Raw genomic sequence first — 17982 nt, forward strand, 5'->3', positions numbered from 1 at the left:
TACTATCCTACTCTCAATGGGTATTTTGTTAAAGAAGGAGAGGATTTCCCCTTTTGTGGAAATGTGGATCCATGGTTTGATGAAACCACGGCAAAGAGGCAACCAAGATTTGAAGTGTTTTTTAAGACTAGTTCGACTGGGTTACTCATGAAGTGGAACAACAGAAAATGCAAGTCAATGAAGGTGACCAAGACAACTGCATCACTAGGATAGTAGAAATTGCACTGATTGAGACTGGGTCTTCTTCTGGTGATCCTACAACATTGATCCAATCAAAGGAGGCAACTAGTCCTCGAGTTCTCATGAAGAGAGAATGGGAGAAGAAGATAAGGCTCACCTGGAGTCTGCCGCTTTCCGTTGATTTGAAAGGCTTCATTTTTTTCCTCCTATGAGAGACAAGAGCCCGAGAGCTACATGAGCTTAAGCTTCACCATTTCAGAGGAAGAAGTGTGTATGCAAAGCAAAGAAAAGCACAGAGAATGATGGTCTGTATATACTGTGCCCGAACTAACTGCAACGGGAAGTCTCGTGAAGGTGGTCAAAGATGTGACCAAGGCAATGGGATGGCTTCCCTCAACAGCTAAAAAAGATGGACTTCATAGAAAAGGGATTGAGCAGTCTCCAGCAATCTTCACCCCTCAGAAAGTTTGGCTTCCGAGAGCATGAGATTGACCAACTGGTATTCGTGAAGAAGCAAGCACCCATCCAGGAGAACTGTTGTGCCACTGAAGAAGTAGCAGCAACTTTCTCGGAAGGAAAGGAAGGCCCTTTTCCATACCTCCTCATCCATTAAGCCACTGAACCACTCCTGAATTGGACAAGCATTAGAGAAAACTTCAAGTTTGCTCATGCTTTTGAGTCAACCATCCTGAATACCCCTGGCGAAAGCATCAAACCAGTTATTGAGTCTATAGTCAAATCTGTTGTTTATGATTTGTGTCAGTCTCCCCTCTAGAGGAGAGTCCAGGGTCCTTTATGTTGAGTCTATTACACCTTTTTTCATGAATGAAATTTTTTATTCCAAGTATGACTTGCCTCCTTTTTCTGATGATGATCTTAATAAATATCAAGAATTAATAAAACAATGCAAACCAAAGAAAGCCCAACCCATCCGTGAGGATACTCGGGTTATTAATCTAGGGACCGACCAATGCCTTCAAGAGGTAAAAATTGGCACTACCCTTGACGATGAAGGAGCAGAATAGATGATTAGTCTTTTGAAGGAGTTCACCAAGGTCTTTGCTTGGTCTTATGAGGATATGCCTGGTATCGTCCCCAGCATCGTGCAACATCGATTGTCGACTTACCCTAGGGCAAAGTCGGTAAAACAAAAGCTCTGAAGAATGTGACCATAATGGAGTGAAAAGATCAGAGAAGAAATTTTGAAGCAATGGAATGTGGGGTTCCTACAGGTGGTGAAGTATCCCAATTAGTTGGCCAATATTGTACTAGTACCAAAGAAAGATGAAAAGGTACGGATGTGCGTGGACTTCCGAGATCTTAACAGGATGAGCCGTAAAGATGACTTCCCATTACCTCACATTGATGTAATGGTGGATAATACGGCAGGGAATGCTTTATTATCATTTATGAATGGATTCTTGGGATACAACCAAATAAGCATACGCCCAGAGGACCGTGAGAAGACAACCTTCACCACTCCGTGGGGAACCTATTGTTACAAGGTGATGCCTTTTGGACTAAAGAATGCTGAGCAACTTATCAAAGAGTAGCCACAGCCATATTGCATAACATGATGAACAAAGATGTGGAAGTCTATGTGGACGACATGATAGTAAAGTCAAAAAATTGACAGGGGCATATTCCCGCACTAAGGCAATTCTTTGAAAGAATCAATAAGTATCAACTGAAGTTAAACCCTTAGAAGTGTGTATTTGGGGTAACGGCAGGAAAGTTGTTAGGCTTCTTGGTGAGTGAAACAGGCACTGAAGCCGACCCTATCAAGATCAAGGCAATTTAGGAAATGTCCACACCTTAGATTGAGAAGCAAATAAGAGAATTTTTGGGTCACATCTAGTATATTAGCAGATTCATAGCTTAGTTGACTACAATCTATGGACCAATTTTCAAGCTATTGAAGAAGGATCAGCCAATGGAATGGAATGACCAATGCCAACAAGCTTTTGACAAGATCAAGGGATACCTCATGAACCCACCAGTGTTGACACCGTCGGTGGAAGGAGAACCACTTCTATTGTATCTGTTCGTGGGAGAATACTCTATGGGATTTTTTTTAGTACCGAAGGAGATAGAAAAGGGGGCAGAGCATGCCATATATTACCTCAGCAAGAAGTTTTTGGAATATGAGGTCCAGTACACATCTTTGGAAAGAACTTGTGCTGTGTTGATTTGGGCAACTAAAAGGTTGCGACACTACATGGTTTCCTATTCGGTGCACTTGATCTCAAAGATGGATCCCAACAATATCTCTTCAAGAAACTGACCTTAACTGGAAAGATGGCCCGTTGGTTACTTTTGCTATCAGAGTTTGATATCACCTATGTTACTCAGAAATCTATCAAGGGGCAGGCCATAGCTAATCATTTGATTGCTCACCCCACAGAAGATGGAAGATCCTTAGATGATATCTTTCCTGATGAAGAAATCACAGTGGTAGAGGAAGAAGATACAATTAATGAATGGCAGTTATTCTTTGAGGAAGCAGCCAATCAGAAGGGATGTAGTGCGAGAATATTGCTTGTCATTCCTGACGGCCTTTATTTGCCTTCATCATTTCGCCTCGACTTCCCTTATATCAATAATATTGTTGAATATGAAGCTTGTGCTTTGGGGTTCGAAACTGCTTTAACCATTGGGGTGAAAAAGGATCAAGGTTTATAGTAATTCATCCATTGTCATCTGTCAGACACAGGGAAAGTGGAAAACTAGAGATGAGAAGCAAAAGCCATATCAAGAACATTGGAAGAGGTGATTGAACACTTTGAAAAGATTTCTTTTGAATACTCCCAGAGGGATAACAACAGGTTTGCTCATGCCCTTGTAACCTTGGCCTCTATGGTAGAGTACAACCCTATGGCTAGAGTCTGACCATTCTTGGTAGAACAAAGAAGTAGGCCCATTTATCAGAATTCTGTGAACTCTCTCACTATGGATGGTTGGTCTTAGTTCGTTCACATAGTGGATTTCATCAGGGAAAGGAAGTACATCATTAAAGCAAATGATAGAGAGAAGAAGTTTCTGAGAAGATATGCGACCCAGTTTATCCTCCAAGAGGATCTGTTATACAAGAGATCCTATGATGGAATACAATTGTTGTGTGTAGATGAGTAACAAGCTACAACTATCATGGAAGAAATTCATCAAGGTCTCTGTGGACCCCACATAAATGCCAAGGTGTTAACTAAAAAGAATCTCAGGCTAGGATATTACTGGAACACAATGGAAGTAGTTTGCGTGGACTTTGTCAGAAAATGCCACAAGTGTCAGATATTTGCTAACATCATCATATCCCGCCAACAGAGTTGCATTCACTCAGTTCACCTTGGCCATTCTCCACTTGGGGCATTGATATCATTGGAAAGGTCAACCCTAAAGCATCCAATGGCCACGAGTTCATCTTGGTAACCATTGATTATTTCACCAAATGGGTAAAAGCTTAGTCCTATGTGGTCCTCACATCTGCTAAGGTAGCCAAATTCATCTGAGAAATATCATTGGCAATATGGAGTACCTCAAGAATTGATATCAGATCAAGGATCCCACATTTAGGGTAAGACCTACAAAATCTACACAAAGTTCGATATCAGAAGGCATCACTTTACCACTTACAGGTCACAGACCAATGGGGCAATAGAAGCAGCTAACAAGAACATCAAGGTCATTTTATAGAAAATGGCGGAAACACATAAGGATTGGGCTGGTAAGTGACCCCTTACCTTATGGGTATATCGAACTTCTATACCATCCTTGACAGGGGCAACACCTTTCTCTTTGGTATATGGAGTTGAGGCAGTTCTACCTGTGGAAATCTTAGTACCATCCTTAAGGATACTCCTTGATAGTCAGCTACCTGAAGGAGAATGGGTGAAGTCCAGATATGATGAGCTCAATTTTCTCGATGAAAGGTGTATAAAAGCTATGGATAATCTGAAGAAATATCAACTGAGAATGGCCAGGGCCTTTAACAAGAATGTGAAGCCCCGTCATATAAAGGTGGGCAAACTTGTTCTTTGAGAACAAAGAGCCCCAATTAATGTCCTAGGGGAAAGTTCAGGCCCAACTACAGTGGCCCATTCATTGTCAAAGGAATTCTACTAGGAAAAGCTATGAAACTCGTAGACCACAACAGCGAAGAAATACCCGAACTGGTCAACATGGATCAAATCAAGAAATATTATGTCTGAAAGGGTGAATAACCTGAACTACGTCAGACCTGATTCCTTTCGAGGGATACGTAGGCAACTAGACATGTGCAAGTGCAGTTTCAACCATCTAAAGGCAATAAATCAGTTCCTTGATTAATAATCAAAGTATCTTAAAAGATCATCATAGTTTGTGTCCCCCAAGAATCGCCATTTGGCATGAAAGGCCATTAGGTATCTGTCATCTACCCATTGGTCATTCACTTCTTCTCCAGGATTTAAACCCCAAGAATTGCTATTTGGTATGTAAGGCCGTTAGGTATCTGTCATTCACCTATGGTCAATTAACGCTTATCCAAGATTCTATCCCCAAAAAGAAAATCGCCACCCAGCACCAGTTTATTCCCCACCCTTGATTAGTCAAAAAAAAAAAAAAAAAGAAGAGCTTGATGCAATAGTGGTAAATGCTTGTTTGAGTCATTAACTAATGATTAATGCGTTGATAAATCATCATATCACTTTGTTTGTGATGGTTTCAGGAAAAGTCATGAGCTTATTGGATGAGACGTTGAGGAAATGGACCTTAGACATAAATATGTGGGCACTAGGATTGCTGAAATCCATGAATGTGTCATTTCTGGGATGGATTGAATGTATGAAGCTACATCACCAATTACTCTGACAGGTGCCTCAACATTGGGATGCCAATCTACATGTATTTTGGTTTGGATTAGTGGAGATCTGCCCAACTATCGAAGAGTTCTGTGTTTGTATGCTATCACCACCCAAAGGTAGTTTGTTCCAACCATCTTTAAAAAAAAGATTGCTCAGAGGAAATTCAAGACTTCTTCAGATGGAGAGAAGGGGAAATACAGCAATTTTTCAGGTATGAGAAGATCGACATTTTGAAGGTGGCCCAGATCTTCATCTAATATCTACCAATGGGTGGAATTCATCTACAGAGATCACAAGATGCTTATTTACTTTGCATGATAGCTCGTTATGTTCTCCACACTCCCGGACATGGTGTACCATCTGTCCTGATTGAGGTAGTAAAATAGCTGAAGAAGGGAGGTGACATCGTCCCCCTGGTTCTTGCAAAAACGCACAAGGGATTTGACGATATGAGCTATGGCCACAAATTTGGACTAGATCATTATTAGGGGAGTCCTACTATTTTTTAGATTTGGCTCCTCGAGAAACTAAAGTTAACCAAGCCATTAAAATGAGGCTCACTCAGAATTTTTTGCTACCGAGATAAGAGGGAAGTTCCGAAATTCGACCTTATCACGGATTGGGAAAAATACCTGCAGGAAAGGACTATACAGGATATTTCATGGAGGTGCCCAGGGAAGCCACAAAAAGATTTTTTGATGAAGATCCCTAACCACAACTATGTCAGATTGATGGGATTGACTCACACATCCCTTTTATTTGCCTATGTACATCAGTCGACAATACGAGCTAGGGGAGATGGAACCAGAAGTGTTAGTAAACTTTCACCCACCTCAAGACTTGTCTCCCCACCTTGTTATTCACTTATCCCATCTATGGTAGGGAAATTGTCCCCTTTTCATGTAATTCATTTAGTAATAGAATGAGGAAGTAATTGGATTCTCGTGTTATCCCGATTATTCTAATTATAACTTGAGTTATGGAATTGATTATGCCTAAATGTTGTAAACAAACAAACAAAAAAAAAAAAAAAAAAGAAGAAGAAAAGATTTTCTTTATACCAAAAGTAAGTTTTCATTCATAAGATGCTAAAATAAACAAATAAGAGGAGGGGAAAAGAAAAAGGAAAATATACATGTTTTTGTGTTTTCAGAAAATATAGGAACAAATCCCTATGGGTCAAAAGTCATCGTCTGAGCCGTACTCTGAATCATCCCCATAAAGTACCAGGGAGCCAGTAGGTGCTAGTCCAACTTGCTCCAGCCTCTGGGTTAGGTCCTGAATCAGTGCATCCTGCCATATAATCTCTCGATCCTTGGCCTCTATCACCTTGCACAGGCCATAATGCATCCTCCTGATCTCAACATACATCCCCGGAGACACCTGAAAAAGAGCTTATCAGCCCGAGGAAGTCAAGAGTTAACTGAAGGATGATCAAATACTCACATAATCATAAGGAATGGGCAGCCCAAGGGAAGCGTCAACACCTGTGTTCTACTCCAATAGATGAGGAAGACTGGTGTTGGCCGTGTTAGGATAATTCTAAGAAGGGAAGCCATAGAAAGGGGTGCTGGCAACTCTGAGAGACCCATCTGTGCTGGTAGAGGGTCCTACTTGTGAAGGATCAGTAGCACTGGCATACAACCAGATAGTAGAAGGGTCTACATTTTGCACTCTTCCCTGAAAAAGCATCATCAAGACCAAAACAAGAAAGCATTTGAAGGAAGTACTCAAGGAAGAGCAACATACCACTGGACCATCAGGATCGAGGGGGTGCACACTGTCTCCTCCTCCAAGAAGGCTCCATAGTCCCTATCTGGATCAAGAAAAGATTCCTCCCATACTCCGTTAGCCAAGCATCTCATCTCGTCCATTGGGATGATCTCTGGACAGTGCATGGTAGGTGGAGGAAGATCGGAAGAGGCCCTACATACCCTAGAAGAGGACTCAGTTCTCGGATAATTTTTTAGCCAAGGCATCTCTTTCAGGGTCCGAAAATATAATGTCATGGAATGGGCTCCAAGTAACCTACAAAACTAAGGAAAAGTAAAGTACAAGCATAAGAAAAAATGAGTTTAAGTGTCAGAAATGGCATACCTCAGAGAGATCATTCAAAAGAGACAAGCAGTGGTCCCGAGAGGATGGCGTCGGGCCCTGACCACCTGGTTATCTCCCCACATTGTGGCCAGGGGGAAGAAGAATGTCTCAAGATCCCTTAGTTTAGGGGCTATGGTCCCCAAGTACTCAAAACACCAGGGCTGTTTCAAGAAATCAAAGTAAGAAAGTGTAGACTAAATGACTGAAAGGAAATAGATATGAGAAGGAAAGTTACCTGGATAATGTAGCCTACCCCTTGAGGCCCCTATCTCCATAGGACAATAGGTCCAGGGACCGCAGGAGATATGCACAGGCTGCCCCACCCCAGTCCCAGGAATCTACTGTGTGAAGATCTTGGAGTAAGTACACCAGGCGGATATCTACTCCCCCTCGGAGGTCACTGAAGAGGCACTGACTCAAGGCAAAGAGCAAGAAGGAACGTGCTATCTGTGACATGTTGCATGGATTCTCCCCCAGGTCAAATTTCCACCATAGGGCACTAATCTCCCCAAGGCAGATGTTTATCGGGCCGGCCTTAATGGTGATATCGGTCAGATCTGCAAACACCCTGGCGGTCGAAAATCCTACAGGTAGGGTCATGGATCTACCCCCAAATGGAAGGCCTGTCAAGGCATAGAAGCATAGGGGCATGATGGTCATCTCGCCAATAGGAAGATGGACAGAATGAGTACTCGGCCACCATCGCTCCATCAGGGCCCCCACTAGTGCCGGATTGAACTTTCGGGTCTCTACAATAGCTAGCTGACACAGGTAGGATGCATCAATCATCTCCTTCACTCTATGAGGGAGAATCCTATGCCATGATTGAACCATGTTCGGGTGGCCATATGAGGCCATGGTAGGTGGTTCTTTCCCCTCATGCTAATGGAAGTAAATAATACATAAAAAATAAATAAAGAATACATAAAAAAAAAAAAGCACAACAAAAAGTAAAAGCAATAAAAAAGAAAAACAAGACAAAAAATAAAACATAATCAAAAAATGAACACAATGTAAAGACTTACCCATGAACCCCATATGGAGTTGCAGATGTGATTCCGGCTGTTGTGAAGAGTCTGCCCGGAATACCAATCGGCCAGACCCTCATCCGTATGGGAAGGACTGCTGCAACTCTTGAGCTAGACCTCTCCCAGAGTCTTCCTCTTCCTCTTTTCAGACATATTTTTAGAAATTGCAAAGAGCCCCAGAAACTTTTTAAAATTATAAGAAACCCAAGAAGTTTCTCAAATTGTAAAAAAGCCCACAAGAATATCAAATTCTCGCAATAACTTCTTCCTCAAGAACAAGATGAAGATCTTCAAGAATGTCAAGAGCAAGGTAAAAAACTCCAAGACCAAAAAGGAAAACTTCAAGAAAAACCAGAGAGCTCCAGGAACTCAAAACTCACCCATAAAAGTTAGAATAAAGAATGGACAGGAGAGGGGGACCATTTTATAAAAATAAAAAAAATAAAAAAATAAAACATTTTTGAGATTCTGATTCAAAAGTCCAAATTCAATCCAAATCAAGACTCAAAATTCAAAGAAGAATCAAAAGATTCCAAATCAAGCATCAAAATTCAAATCAAATTTTAAATCCAAATCAATGAACAAAATTCCAGATCAAAGGCCAAAAATCAAGAATCAATTGTTAATGTATTTTATAGGGTAGAAAGAGCAGCAAATTTCTTTCATGTAATTGATAAGACCAGATAGCCCAGCCCGATTCAAAAGAACCTACCTGGAAAACTAGATAGCCCAGCCCGGTTTAAAAAAACCCACCTGGAAGACCATATGATCCAGATTGGTTCAAAAGAACTAACCCGGAGACCAAAATTCCCTGAATTGGCACATGTGAAGCCTAGATAATGAGAATCAAAGAATCAAATGTTGCTACTTGTTGCAAGATTGGAAAAGCAGCGAATTCCTCTCTTGTAACCATCGGTCCCAGAGAGTCCAGATTGGGTCAAAAGACCCAGCATGGAGACTATATTCCCTGAATTGGCACATGTGAAGCCCAGCTAAGGAGTACTAACCTTTTTCTTGCAGGATGGGACGAGCAGTGAATTCATTTCCATAATTGGCAGCTCAAGTAAGTCCTAAAACCCTAAAACTTTAGAGACATTATCTGTTGTATTTTTCAACTATGTCATTAATCAGCAAAATGACGGAAGTACATACTTTGGGTGACAAAATGTGGTCGTTATTTTCTTTGCCCTTCAGCCATTGGCACAGGCCTTGACCAAAAAAGGGCATTCTGTAGACATCCTTTTTGTCACCCTCCTCTAGCTATGATGAAATATGGATCTTAGACGTGATTTTTGACTTTCGACCAATAGAGATGCTGATGGAAACATTTTCCTACCCAAAACCCTAGAAATCCCCACACGAGAAAGAGAAACGTCTAATTTTGACTTTTTATATATGAAGGAATCTGGTCAAGATGACCGTGCAGATGGATAGTGCTCGAAAACGTGATTCTAACAATATATGACACGTCAAAATTGGACCGATGGATCTCCCACAATCATCTTCGAAAAAACATACTTTCCTATACGTATGCCGCACACATGGACAGTCCTGTTCGAAACCTAGAAAAATCCCCTACCTACCTCAAACACCCTAAAGTTTATCCCTTACCTACCCCGATAACCCAGAAACACTCTTGGACCTGAAACCCTGGAAATCCCCTCGCGAGAGAGAAGGGGTCTAATTTTGGCTTTCAATACGAAGGAATCCAATCAAGATGACTGTATAGATGAATAGTACTTAAGAATATGATTCTGACGATATATGATACACCAAAATTGGATCGACGGATCTCCCATAATCATTACCAAAAAACCCAATATTCACACGTGCTGGCCAGCGGGCCAGCCCACGCACATGCTGGCCAGCGGGCCAGCCCGCGCACATGCTTGCTGCCCATGGCTATAGTGCATGCTTGCTGCCCATGGCTACAGTGCATGCTTGCTACCCATGGCTACTGCCTATGGCAACGGCACATGGCTGCTACCCATGGGTTGTAGCACGTGCTTCCTGTGACCATGCCAAGCCCCCTACCATGCCTACACCATGATGCACAAAGCCCCTGCCCATTAGCCTACTATCCTACACCCCCGTGGGCATAGACTAGGGCCCTTGCGGGCACTGGCCTGCCACCCCACGGGCACAGGCCTGCTGCCCTACTGGACAATGCCCCTACCCATTGGCCTACTGGCCTGCGCCCCTTTGGGCACAAGCCCGCGGCTTTACCAACCCTGCCTGCACCTATCCTGTGGCATGTGTGTTGGCCAACAGGCCAGCCCATGTGTGTGTGGGTGCACTGGCCAGCAGGTAAGCTCGCACACCTACGTGCGCTGGCCAGCAAGCCATCCCACACACCTATGTGTGCTGGCTACTACCCTTGCATGCAGATGCTCACTGCCCATGCCCGCGTCCCCTTGGCCATTACCCACGTGTCATCCGTCGCACATCCATGATGTCACCTGCACTACCTACCTAAACTGACCATACTTCGGGCACTTTAGCCGAGTCCTGTACGCCATCGTCAATGGTCGGGATTGGTGTTCCCTTAACCTAATGGGTGAAGAAATCCCCTCTTCACCCACTTAAAAACCAAAAAAACCCTTTTTTCGCTAGTAATTCTCTCTCCCAAAAACTCCCCTCTTTACCCATTGGACAAAAACCCTCCCCACCCATTTCTATCCAACCCCCCTCTTTACCCATTGGACGAAAGCCTTATCCCCCACCTTAAGCAAAACCTCACCCTTTCGTCCGTTGGATAAAGAAGCTCCCCCTCTTCGGGATTTTGAAGATCTTCAATCCAAGTTCTTAGTTAGATCAAGTTTTTTTGTCAAAAACAATATGTTCTTAAGCCCCCTCCCTTGAGTGTTTTTGAGTGTTTTTGAGTGTTCTTGAGATAGAAATCCCCCCTTTGAGGTTCTTCGGGTCTACAAAGAGATCTTTGTCAGGATCTTAATTTCTGTTCAGATCTTCAAAGTGTTCTTCGGTACTTTGGAGTTTTCAGTCCATTTTTAGGTCAACCCGTTTCTTTCCGAAAATAGCCAATCCTAGTGGAAGCCCTGTCTAAATGCCCCTGGAATCTTTTCAAAAATAGCCATTCCTAGTGGAGCCCTTTCCGAATGCCTCCTGAAATCTTTCCAGAAATAGCCATTCCCAGCGGAAGCTCTAGCGAAGTACCACCTCAGTCTAGCCCTCCCTTAGCCTATCCCCAGTAGAAGCTCTGTTGGAGTGCCACCTCAGCCTAACCCTCCCCTATCCTATCCCCAACGGAAGCTCCTCCAAAGTGCCACCTCATCCCAAACTCAGAAATAGCCTTCTTTAGCTGAAGCTCTGTCCGAATCTAAATCGAAAAATAGCCTTCTCTAGCTAAAGCTCTGTTCGAATCCAAATTTGAAAATAGCCTTCCCTAGCAGAAGCTCTATCCGAATCCAAACCTGAAAATAACCTTCCCTAGTCGAAGCTCTGTCCAAATCTAAATCCAAAAATAGCCTTCCCTAGCCAATGCTCTGTCCAAACCCAAATCCGAAAGTGACCGTTCCTAGCCGAAACTCTATCCGAATACCATCACAATCAACATATCTTAAGAAAGGAAGTTGGAGGTCAAGACTATCTTCCCCTGAGCTAGGAGAATTTGAAAGACAGTCCAAACCGATACTAATCAGGGGCCTACCCCTCTTGACCCGAAATAGGGGTTAAGTTCAGGTATAATTTCTCAACCAACTTGTCATAATGTAGACTTTATATAGACATTGTTTTAGTGTATATAGTAGTTTAAATTCAGTCAATGTATATATGCATGATAACTTAGCCATGCATGTGGAATAGGAATAATTATGGAAAATGTTCATTCTTAAGCATCTAGTAGGAAGACCGGTTAAACCAGGCAAATTGGGTGCCTAACACCTTCCCAATTCTGTAACCTAACACTTACCCTAAATCTCTGGACTAGACCAAATTTTGGGCCCTTTTATCAGGATTCAGGCCCACCCCCGAGTCCTAGGCCTATAACCCTAGTTGATGACTCCAAACCACATTTGTATGATCCCAATCCCCGTATTGGAACACCATCAAACCCCCGCCTCAAATGATGAATTTTACACTCTTGCGAAATAGGCCTCCACGTATCTCTAAGTGGTGATATGGCGATGCAGGACCAATAAGCAAAGCACACACGACACGAACCCCTCTCCTCACATGAAAGAGAAAGAGAGAGGAGAGAGGTCAGGATGCAAGTCCTTTCCCCCCAAGGGAAGAGAGACACTTCAGTCCATCTCTGGCTGCTACCCTCATAATGACATCCAAGCTAAGTATCCTCATCTTTTTGGACAACAAAGTACTACAATTTTGAGGACGAAATTTTTAAAAAGGGGGGATAAATGTGATACCCTACTTTCTAAACTCAGTCTAATTCCTAGTTGGTTTGGTTTGGTCTTGAAGGACCCAAACCTGAGCGAGCTAAGGCAAGTACCTTATGGAACATGATGACGAGGGTGACTTTGAACTCGGTGAGTTGGAGTCGGTAACTAATGAAGTTCATGTGCCCAAGCCATGCACTTGCACGTATTACCAGGCCATGTACACAATAAAGGTACATAGCCGTAATTTATATCAAGTATGCATGTTAATTAAATACTGAGAGTGAAATATGTGTTAGGGTCATACCTTATCAAAATCCCAATAGTTCGGCTAAGTTTTGGCCGACTGGTGGGTGGCCATAGGTTGGTTGGACCCACCAGTGTGACCTACCACTCTGGTCATTAGATATTTTGACCTAGGTATAAATAGCATTTATTACTTTTCTTTCTCCTCATTTATTGTTTTACGAAGTGGGTAAGAAAAGTAAAGAAGAGAAAGAAACGAAGGAGAGGGAAGGGAAGAGGAAGGAAGAAATGGGGAAAAAGATGATCGTTGCATGTCATTAGGGTCAGATCCTCTGAATCCGACACCGGATTAGCGACACCCATCTTGAGATCTATGATTTGCGGTGAGTAAAGATTGTATTTCTTAAACCCTCATGAAACCCTAAGTGAAATCCTATGATTTGGGTAGGAATCCTTTAGATCCTTTAGATCCTTTATATCTTGTTAATCCCTCTTAAGCATGTGAATCTATGGTTTAATAAAGGAACTCCATGCTATTTATGAAGGTTTTAAGGAATAAATTATAAGGTTTGAGAAGCATTTGTTGATCTTTCGAGCTAAAGAGAAAATTTGAGGTTTTTGAGGTGTTCTTGAGCAAAGAGGTAAAACCTAAGCTTGAAACTTTGAATCGATCCCAGATCTATGTTGGAAACATGATATGGGACCTTAGATTTATGAAAAATGTAATTGAATTGACCTGTGGTGGCTTCCCCAAGATGGGATGAAGAATGGGAGTGAATAGTAAAATCTCGATTCTGAGTGGTGGGTGCTTGAAAATGGTTGGAACCACCAATCTGGAGCCCGCCTATCCTAGATGGGCTACTGGCTAGACCAGCGAGCAAGATTGGTGGGTACCTGGCCCACCGGTCCTTACAGGGCCCCTGAGTTGAGTGGCGGGCAAGGACCGATGGGTACCTCACCTGCCGGTTGACCTACCGGTCTGACCCTTCGGGTTCTGATTGGGCCCAAATTTGTCGAGAAACCTCCTTTGATGATTCTAAACATGTTAGAATCATCGTATCTCATTGGTTATGAGCTTAAAGTAGAGGTGTACTAGACTCAACTCTTTTATGATAGGTTTTACTAAAACTCACGTCATCACACGCCGAATCTTCCTCATACCAAGGGTGATCATTATACACAACTAGGTAAGTGGGAAGAGAACATTGAATTTATTTTTGGAGTGTTTCTGCATCATTCCATTATTGTTGTAGACTAGTCATTCACAAATGCCATTTGCATGCATTGATGTGTGCATTATGAAATTCGTTTATGGCTTGATATGCTGATATCTTTAATCGTTATGTGATTATTCTTGCTTGGAGTTATGAGATGAATGACTTTAAATTATTGAATATGATGCATTGCTAGACTAGATGCCATAGTGGGCTTGGAAACAAATGCATTGGTGGCTCGTAGAACAGGACGCGGTGGCATTATACAGTCGTAATATCTCATATAGGAGCATGTGGTTAGGAATGACATATTCCTGTGCTACGATCCTTCCCAATAGGGGTTTAGGTGTTGGGCATATCACTGGGGGAAAGCCCGATGTTACGTACCAATGGTGGCGGTTTGAAGTATGCTCGGTCGATCACTAGGACAATTGGCAACTTTGGTGATATAACAAGAGAGCCAATCGTACTGCTTTTAATTTAATGCAGGGCAAGACCCATTTTACTTTAATGTAGGGCAAGCCCCATTTTACTATTTTCATACCCACAGTTGGCCTTCTCCGGCAATCCTATGGATGTATCGCGGGATGGGGTTCGCAGCTTGTACCCGGGGCATACGCACACTGTGGTTGCAAGTAGTACATGACCTATGACTTAGATGTGATGTTTAGGTGGTTTAAGATAATAAAATGGACTTGCATACTTATAGGGGAATTTGTATTGCGAATGATTGCTTGGTCTTTCGTTTCACTTACTGGGCTAGTGAACTCATCCCACGTGCACATCATTTTTATATGATCTTGCAGGTTATCTTGCTGAAGAGCTAGAGCCAGGATCCGCTGTGGAGTTTATAGCTGAGGACTAGTGGGTCCCCGAGGATTTTGGGCATGGGGCTGAGGGCCCCATGCGAGAGTTGTGTTGTGGGACAGCAACATTGAATACCAACCTGGGATTCCTTTTTATTATTTTACGATGTTACCCCTTTTGTGCTCTAGATATTTAAATTGTATTTCTTGTGTATATATCATGCTTACAGACCCACATGTAACTGTATTATGTAATACAATTTGGGTATCAAGAGTATTGGGTATCTATAGGTATGTACATGTAAGACTTCTGCTGAAATATAGAATTTTCTTTGGTTAGTATGTGTGTATGTTGTGTTATGGTTACTGTATCAGATGATCCTGGCAGTTTTTGGGTTAACAGGAGTTAACTTGGTCACCGGTCCGGTTCTGTGTGAATGGGGTGTGATAGAAATAATCCACTCTCCCACATATTTATAAGCTAAACAATTAAGGTTTGTTTGGCTGGGCAGGTTTTTCATAAAAATTTATTTTCTACCCTTCTCTTTAAATCTTAATAACTTGGGGTAGAAAATAGGTATTGACATGAAACCACCTACATAATTACCCCCAAACATTTCCTTACTCATGGTAAAAAGTGTGTGGAAAATCCCTTTCAATTGGTGGGGTCCACAGAGGAAAATCCTCAATTCTAGGCATTCTGTCCCCAGGACAGGCAGGCCGGTTAGACAGAAGTTCTCCAGTCGATCATGCCCAGTCTAACCTTTGCTGTCCAATTTTTGCCCCAGTTTTACTCACCTTATGTGGGACCCTTTTTACCATTATGGTCACTCCCAAGCCTCTTCAAAACCTTCATTTAAATTCTCAATTTATTTATCTCACCTACTCCATTAATTTATTATTTCTTTCCACCAAATACCCTTCTTCATAAAATTTCTTCTCTAGGACTTGGGGTTATGATATTAGGGTGTTACACATATACTGACCCATTAGGTGGATTTGGTCAGTATTATGACCTCTACATGTTAGGTAAGTGCGAGGCCTGGGGGTGTAGGCATGTGGGCCCCACAAGAAAATCCAAATTTTCCTACATTCTTCTAGCCGAACTGGCTGGTCGGTTGGCAATAGGGTATCCTGCCAGTTTGCCCATTTTTAGTTCTTTAGCTATCCTACCTCTTGGACTTGTAAGTCTACTCAATGTAAGACAGGTCCCACTCATTTTTGACCATTTTACCCCTTACTTAACCTATGGTTCTGCCAAAATGCTCTCTTTTGCTTCTGTATTTCCTAGATCCAAAGCATAACAACCCACTTCTTGTGCCAGTTCGATCCTGACATTGGGCTCAGCTGCTTCAAGTTTAGGATGTTACACTTGCATTGGAAAATTCATTGAAAAAACTTCCATTTATGGAAATATTTAAGTAAAAATTGCATTTTATTAAATATATATGAGTGTTGGAAGCAATTCTACTAAAGCCTCTTCCATACATCATTCTAGTTTCCTTTTTTTTTTTTTTTTTTTTTGGGTTTCAGAATCACGTTTTCCGCCAAGTTTTCAACCACCAATCTACTCCCTCTAATTATTCTCTTTGTGTAAAATTAGGAAAAAAATATTTATGGGTCAAAACTTTAATAAATCAATTTTCCTTTCAATGAGGTCAACCCAAAAATGCATTCAAAAGCCTAAAAGGAAAAAAAAAAGCCACTAAACCCCTTATTTATAAAATATTGATTAGTTTTTTTATGAGTTTGTTTAAATTCTGGGGATTTTTTTCTTGTAGAATGTGAAACTTCGAAAAAGAAATAGGCACTTGAAAACACAAGGGGAACATGTATATGAAAGAGTACATTATTTTAACTTGAGTCTGAAACTTCACACAGCTTATCTGCATAAGTTCTTAGATATCTAGTGGTTGGTTTGCCAGATAGCCCTCTCATGTGGAACTAACCGAGTAACTGGTAAGAAATGATCAAGAACTGATTAAATACATATTATGGAAGTTATATATATGCGTGTTTAGATCTTTCACTCACTATTCACTCCCTTGGGCCAAGCATACTCCAATCTTTTAAGAAATGAACACAAGGGGAATGGGGGATCGGAGACACACAATGTTTCAACCCCACCTGTACTAACACTTCATTCCCACCTTTAAGTAATATATATCTGATGAGCACATTTATATGTGAAATCTTAGGATATAAGCATGCATTTTTACATACTTGGAGTGGAGCTATTTTGGGTTTTACTCTCTTTTTGCAGGTTTTGTATTTTAAAGGCCTTAGGGAATATCGGGTGTCATATCTCCAATTTAAAATTTAAAGAGGTCCTATTTCTTTTCATGGCTGTGAAGAGGATGAAATTCTAAGCAAGATGGATATGTTGCATTAAAAGTACACATTCGTTTTGGCACCCGTACACGTGAATATTCTATTCGGGCCAGAAAAAGAATAATGGACTAGAAGAGAACTGAGATGCAGGCCTAGCCCTTCTACAGTTGTCCCAAGGGTACAAGAGACAGTCCAGATTGCAACAAAGTAGGAGGGACCCACATTGGGTGCCACTTTCTCTCTCATTTAGGCATGGAACACAAGATCTCCTATGTTTTTGGAGATTTTGTTGAAAATCTCCTATTTTCCACCTACTTAAAGACAAGGGGCATGGACGGAATTTCAAATTAAAATAGAAGATTGTCCAAATTGATCAAAGAAAGGAATCAAAAATTGTCCAAGAAGGTTTTTGCACAAGAAGAGAGTGAAAAAAAAATAAAAATAAAAAAAAGGAAAAAAGAAGGAGAAATTGTTGGAGATCTTTTCACCCCTAATTTCTCTCCTTTTCTCTCCATTCTCTCCCCTCCACCTCATCACACGATCCAAGAGGGGCCCACACTTGGACATTCTCTTATTCTTTCCCTTATTTTCTCTCTTTTCTCTTTTCTCTCCTATTTTCCACCTCATCAGCAAGAATCTAAAAAAAAAAATCCCCTAAACTAGGAAACTAAAATTGTTGGACTACCTCCCCATTCCCTATATAAGAGAGTCGACCAAAGAGGGAGGGCACACTTCTCTTTTAGGGTTTCCTCTCTTCTTCTTTTCTTCTCTAGGTCTCATTATGCTTTAGTTCTAGTTTTAGTTCTTCTTTGATTTTTCTTTGAATACTTTTGTAATTGGTTTATTTAATGAATGCAATGTCTTTTACTTTTATTATTCATGTTATTCAA

This window comes from Macadamia integrifolia, chromosome 5 (genome assembly GCF_013358625.1).
Source record: "Macadamia integrifolia cultivar HAES 741 chromosome 5, SCU_Mint_v3, whole genome shotgun sequence".
In the NCBI taxonomy this organism is placed as follows: domain Eukaryota; kingdom Viridiplantae; phylum Streptophyta; class Magnoliopsida; order Proteales; family Proteaceae; genus Macadamia; species Macadamia integrifolia.